The sequence below is a fragment of the Gouania willdenowi genome, chromosome 7 (assembly GCF_900634775.1).
Source record: "Gouania willdenowi chromosome 7, fGouWil2.1, whole genome shotgun sequence".
Classification (NCBI taxonomy): Eukaryota; Metazoa; Chordata; class Actinopteri; order Blenniiformes; family Gobiesocidae; genus Gouania; species Gouania willdenowi.
The window spans coordinates 11,861,089-11,868,727 of NC_041050.1; positions in this window are offsets into that span (position 1 = coordinate 11,861,089).

Genomic DNA, 7,639 nt, shown 5'->3' on the forward strand with positions numbered 1-7,639 from the left:
CTCTCTCTCTCTCTCTCTCTCTCTCTCTCTCTCTCTCTCTCTCTCTCTCTGAATACAGAAAGAAGAAGAAGCTGGAGCTTCTACAGCTTTAGGTGGTTTCACAGTATGTTTGCTTACTTACATATGGGATCATGTACAGTATGTAGTCTCTCTCCATGTGTCTGTGGTTTGCTCCAGTCCCACCCACACCTTTAACCACCCAGTCCACAGTCTCTCTGTGATGACGTGGTAGTGTTGGAGGTTAGACACAAACACTGCCAGAAAGAACAAAATGCACCAACCTATGGCAAACATATTATCATTATGGCTACTTCGATATCTAGAAATCAAATGTGACATGTTACAATTAGGGCTGGGCGATATGGACCAAAGCTCATATCTCGAGACCAATCTGGGTTAAATTTGCTGATGCAAAATACCACACAGGTACTGTACATTTATCAGACAACAGTTGCAAAACATGTGCCAATTTTTTGCTTTTTCTCCTATAGAGGACAGCACGTGTGAGTGAGTTCTGTTGTGTGGCTGGTTTAGTGTATATGACTGGGTCAGGATGCACTCAGCAATCCATCTAACTGAGCTTTTCATGTTGTTCTGACGAAACAAAAGCAGCAACTCCTAAAACGAGTATTTTAATACGAAATAAGCCATAAAAATATATATCTCTCAGATATATGGGATAACTTTAAAGGGCACTGACTGTACTTTATGAATAATATTACATAATTGTATGATGTGATTTGTACTGTGTGACTGTATAAGTGAAGTTAAATATATAGATATATCTTGATATAAGCGATATTGTAATTTTCTATATCGCCAAAATAGAAAATTCGATATATCTTGAATCAAGATATATTGCCCAGCTCTTGTTGTAATTCCAAGTTGATATATCCACAATGTAATTTTGATTATAGTTGCATTTGTAATTAATTATGTCTACAATTCTTTTTTCACTATAGTCACAATGTTGATTGTTGATTTCAACAATTCAGCTCCAACCAGTGGAAATGTCAATTGTTGATATTTCTAAATGAAAATGAAGACGTAAGAATGTAATTTCAGACATTTATAATTTTATGTCATATCTAAAATGTATTTATAACTACTGAATATTAGATTCTTACTGGTAATAATTTTATTTGAGTTAAATTCCATTTAGAACTAGTCAGAATTTGATTTTAGATGTAGAAAAGAGGATTTTTCACTAGTAAAAATGGCGTATCCTATTAAATGTTAAAACTGCTGGCTGGAAAGCCTTTTTAATATTTAATCTGATATGTTGGACATCCAGGAATTCAATTGTTGGTATCTAAAATTGTAAAATACATTCCCACTTGTGGCACACAGTGGAGTCGTGGTGAACATGTCCTCCTCACATGCAGCTGTGTGGAGTTTGCATGTTCTCCCCGCGTATACTTCCCACAATCCAAAAAACATGGCTGTTGGTTTAATCGGAGCCCTGTCCAGAGTGCACCCCCGCCTAGCACCCAATGAGAGCTTGAGATTGGCACCAGCAGACCCCTGCGACCCCGAAAATGGAACAAGCAGGTCAGAAAATTGATGGATTCGCACTCGTCGCAATAGTTTTTTTGACACGTGGAAATTCAAATGTAGATATATGTATAATAGATATTCTTACAAAGAATTACTGATATCTGTTATAAGGCTGAACAATTAATTGCATTTGCGATATTATCGCATTATCATAAAACTGGATTTTCTAATCGCAAAGGCAATTATTATTTATTTTTTTTAATTTATTAATAATTTATATTCAGTTCTTTGCTAGATTGATTTACCTAAAAAACGCCCAATTGGTTAAAGCAGATATTAGTTCTCCTTACTATTCCTTCACTTTAGTATGTGTGATGTCACTGACTGGATATTAGTAAGCTTTATTATTTTTATATATTTATATATCTGTTTATTTTATTTATTTATTTATAGACTGTCCTGTTAAGTTCAGAGAGTGTTTAAGAAGTGCAGTCCACATGTTTACGTGTTACATGAAACGTATAGTTAGTTAGATATGTTGAGGCGGTAAAGCCACACATTTGTTTGCTTAATTGGTGTAATCTGTGCTTTAACAGTTATATTTTATATTTATTTAAAGTTCAAATAAATCTGATATTGTTTATTGTTAAACAGATTGATTTATTGCTTGTGTTCGTTGAAAAACACATGACAAAGAGGACCTTGAAAAAAAATAATCTAATTTTAAATCGCAATCGCAATATTGAGGAAAAAAGTCGCAATTAGACTATTTTCCAAAATCGTTCATCCCTAATCTGTTATTAAATGAAATATATCTGTAAATCCGTTTTGACTTGTGAAAATGTAATTACTATATGTGAAAATATATTTGTAGCATCTCAAACGAACTAGCAAGCCCTGCTAATTAAATATTAAAACAGTTTGTCATAACCATCCGTATCCCCATCACATGACTTGTTCTGACAACGCTGATGTAAAAGGAGGTTAGAATCTGTGCATGTCTTTCCGTCACAGCCTAAACAAACTGCTTTTTCCCTCTTCACTTATAAACTGGATGCTGACAGACTCACCCCATGGATGTGTTGCTTTAAGGGACCCTGTTGGCCATTAAAGTGGCAGCAGGCCACAGTTTGAGACCACCCCCTATCCATAGGTTGAGTCATTTCAAAGAAACACACCACGCAGCTACCAGCAGTGCTTTGTCACGGTGCAGTCATACTCCCACACATACTGTATAAAAGGTGCAACTCATCTCTAAAGGCCAAAGGTAGCATTTGGATTTGATTGATTTGTCGTGTACACTGGATTTCCCACCAGAACCTCCTCTTCTACCACTGCTGCCTGACATATAGACCAGGATTAATAATTGATGACGCAGCATGTGTGTCTATGCTTGTTATTTCAGAGTTTAACCACCTTTAGGGTTGGAGCAGGATAAAATACTATAACAGCAGTAACAACAATTATATTTTTGGCAAAATATGCAAAACAATAAAAGATTATATAGACTTTTCTATGATGTGGACTATTTACAGATTCTAGTTCAAGATAATGTTTTCTTTTATTGTCTGCATTTTAAAGTATATAAATGTATAATTATGTATGGTACCCTAACGCAGTGTTTCCCAACCAGGGGTACGTGGGAAAATTAAGAATTTATTTCCAAGAAAAGAAAGAAATATTTTCGATCATTTCACAAGTACGTCAATAAAATGGTACGTGTGCGCAATGACTTGTTTAAATGCCTGTTTAAAGGGAACATATTCAAAGAAGCTCTTTTTGCGGTAAATGTCATCAAACTTATATAGAACTCAGGCAGGTTCATTATTTATTTTGTATTTATATTACTTACTATTTTTTATTATTTTTCTGATTTTAACTTCATCATTTTCTTTAATAACAATATAATCATAATATATTAGTATTGATAATACAGTATTAATAATACAATTGTTTACTATAATATAATTTCTTATATTTATCATTTTTATTGCCTTGAAGGCAACATAATTTTATGTTTAATTTCAGGTAAAGAAGAAGACAATGCCTGAATATGAATTGTTCAATTTAAGATGATGAAATAAAACGACTTGCGTTAAAAATTCAGTTGTATTATGTTCTACTTTTGGAAAATCATGAACATGTATGAGTGAGGGGGTACTCATGGTATGACAAAAAGGCTCAAGGGGTACACAAGACAAGAAAGATTGGGAACCACTGATCTAACGTACAAACTACTCAGTACAAATATGCTTTGTTCTGCCCTTTTTGTATAAGTTTAACAGTTATTAATTGGCAGAAATTAATAATAAAAGATTTACCTATTCAAACCAGTTAGAACAGTGACATTATACTGATTCCAAGGGATATAATGAGGAATATACCGACCCCAACCTGTTATAACTTAGCATTGTAGAAAATCCAAGGGGGCATGTCCTTTCAGAATAAAAGCTGATTCTGTAAAGGTTGCAGAATTGGCCTTCAAAATAAAAGCTTATCACGTCATTGGTTGTGCAAAAAAACAAATAGTTCATATTTCTTTCAAAAGCAAATTCTGTGAAGGTTGCAGATGGCACCTTCAAAATAAAAGCTAATTACCTGTCTCACCTGAATCCTCGCTTGAATTTTTTTTCAATGTAAATCATCTTGTTTGTTAATGTTTTAGATCATATACATGTAGATTGTGGCGAGTGTTTTCATGTCATCTTTAAGGTAGGTGTGCGACTCACATGGTCTTATGATAGATCACACATTTGAACTAAAGCAGACGCGGGAAATAAACAAAACGAGGAATCTCCTCTTGAGTTTGAACCTATTTAGTTTAATTTCATTTAATTCATTGTTAAATAACAATTTAACAATTCGCAACTAAAAATGTGAATTATCTAATTATTGGAAAACTTGGTTAATTTTGTCGTATTGATCTTCAGTTCTATCTCTACCATAAAGGACTTTCATTACCAAATAACATAATGTTTCAAGATTGATATTTAATAAACTTGTTTTCAAATACGTCAAGTCTTTTTTTTTTTCCTACATGCAGCTCATAAATGATTTCTTTCCCTAAACATTATGTCCTCAGCAAACAAAATACATATCGGGTTGTTGAACAGATTAACAAAATAATTTGTGTAAACTTAAAGAATACATAGTTTTGGTGAACTTGACCAATGATTATTATTGCTTTTATTTATGTATTTATTTTATTTTACAGTTGCCAAAAATATATACAGAATAAAAAAATGAAAAATACATGCATTTTTTCCCTCATATTCCTCCCTCTCCCCCTGTACAATCATAAGTAATGATGAAATATACATATACTTTAACATAATACATAAACAAATGGGGAAAAAAATAAAAATTAAATAAACATATATTTTTTTTAAAAGAGTAAAATATTAATTGCTTTTATTTTTTAACTGTTATTGCTTATTGTTTGGAGCAGAGTGGCCTAGGCTTAAGGAAGCTGACTGAGGGTTGCTGGTTCACATTTACTATGAGGGACCATGAGTATGTCATGAAGACCTGATAGCTTCCAGGTTTGTCTTGAAATAAATAAAAAAAAAAAGATTCTTAATCTGAATAAAAATAAGGTAAAATAATGTTTAAAATCATTTATGGAACCCAGAGAAACCCTTTACAGTTCTCATTCTAGAATATATTGAGTTCTATTATAACATTTACAAGAACCATGATCTTAAACAGCTTAGTTGGATTGTGATGACTCAATGAATAGTAGTGAGTGATCCAATTCATCTTACAGAGTTGTGCTCACTCACTCATTACCAACACACTTAACGACTTTCTGGAAACGCAGGGTGTCATAAAATTAAAGTTTAGAACCTGATGATGAAGACAAGGAAAAACACTTTTGTGTTTGTCTGAGAATAATGATAAGAGTTTGATCACCTGCAGATAATGGAGGAGTAGTAAACCATCTTTGACACATGTAATGTTTTTGTTTTTTGATGATGTCCATTTCTGCCACAAGTGGACGGACAATTATTGGATGTTATCAAGTCTCGTGATCACATTTCAGAATTTCCAACCTCGACACTCGTCGGCCAAAACCTCTGGGTTTAGTTACTCTTTAATCTGTCTTGTCCTATCAACAAGGCAGCCATGACTAGAGAAATACGAGTAAATTGGTGAATATTGAGCATCAAGTGACTTTGATGTGGGAGATGGATTCAGCAGGGTCATTTCTTTCCATCGTACCAACACTCAGTCTGAGGGACTCCCTCTCAATCAGTAAACTGGAGGGGTGCAGGTTGAACTGGATCAGCATCGTATAGTAAATATGGTAAAACTTTACTTGAAGTTTTATATATAATGCTGGCATTATGCTGTTATTATGACATAACACCTGTCGTTAGTAGGGGTATTAAAAAAAATTGATTTCACGATATACAGACCCTTTCCAAAAAATTAGAATATCAAGGAAAAGTTGTTTCATTTCCATATTTCCATTCAAAAAGTTAAACTTTCAGAGATTTGAACAATTTCAAGACTTTGTTTATTTATACATAATTTGGGCTTCCAGCTCATGAAACCCACGAAAACAGGAATTCAAAAAATTAGAATATTGTGAAGAAATCACCATGTACTTTTCAGTTTTTGCAGAAAAAACAGAGGAGAAGGAGGACTGGACTGTTGGCCAGTGGTCCAAGGTAATCTTTTTGATGAAAGTATTTTTTTAATCAATTGACTTTTTTTCTGATATTTAATCAATTTTTCACATTTTCGTGAACGTGTGTTTTCTACTGCTGGAGACACCGTCACTTCGCGGCGGAGCAGCCTAACTACTGGTCATGTTGACCAGCTCCTGTTCCTACAAAAAACCTTTGAAAATTGTGCCACTTCCTCACCTCCACTCCGATAGATGGCACCGTAGATATAATAATTAATAGGATGTTTTGAAGCAAATAGTTGTGACTCATTTTGTCCTCTGAATGATCAATATCTTCTGATGAACATATACTGCAATTTGATTTTTCATCTCTACGTTTAATTTTGATATTGAATTGTGCAGAATGTCGTAATATTGAGATAATATCGTATTGTGACCCAAGTATCGTGATACGTATCGTACTGCAACATCCTTGCCAATACTTGACCTTAGTCATTAGCATGAATAAGGTGTCATGAAGGCCGTCATTGTCATTCATTACCCTCCCTAACTCCACTAGATCTCTCCACCTAAAAATGCCAACATAGCTCCAAATGTGTCCTAATTTAGCAAACGACACTTAATGACAGCCTTTACGACACCTTATTCATGTTAATGACAGATAATAACAGCGTAATGTCAGCCTTATAAAACTTCAAGTAAAGTGTTACTGTAAATAATTAGGAGGGAAACCAAGTCAAAGCTTTAAATCCCATCTCACATTTTGTATATTTTAGCTGCTGCAGCACTGTGGAGATACAAACACTGGTCCACTGCAAACATTTACTGCCTGACACACTGGAAGCTGGTAACTTATCCAACATTGCCAGAGCCAGCAGACCATAGGACACAGAAGAGGAGGTAATAAGACGCACATCCCAGTGTCTCATCCATCACCTGCTCTCACAATAACAGTCTGTTTCAGGAACCCGCTTTGGATGCGTTCAATGCTCCCTTTAGTAATAATCTGTCCTGTACACATGGATAAGCACATGTTTTAGGGGGTGTACACACAGTTTAAGACATACTCGATCCTAATGCGTTTCTGGTGACTATTTTAATGTGCTCTATAATTAACTGAGGGGGAGGCCACGGAAAATTTAGTGACAAATTTCTGCATGCACAATTCACCAGCCAAAGAGCCCTGAGGAATGCCACTTAATGAAGATAGCACTTTAAGGATATTATAACATCTAAGATGTGATTATTCACATGCAACTAATGTGCTTTGTAACCACTGAGACAGTGAGCGCTCTTCTTTTTTCAGACAGTAAATTATTGCAAGCAAATGTGGTTCTTTCACAAATGTAGTTCACTTATTTTTTGAGCATCACTGCAGCCATATGGAAATCGCTCTAAATTTACCTGAATTCAACATTTATAAAGGCAGATGGAAGAAGATGACGTCATTGCTTTATTTCTACACAACATTTACATAAGAGTGAACTGCACTAGCTGAAGGAAACCAAT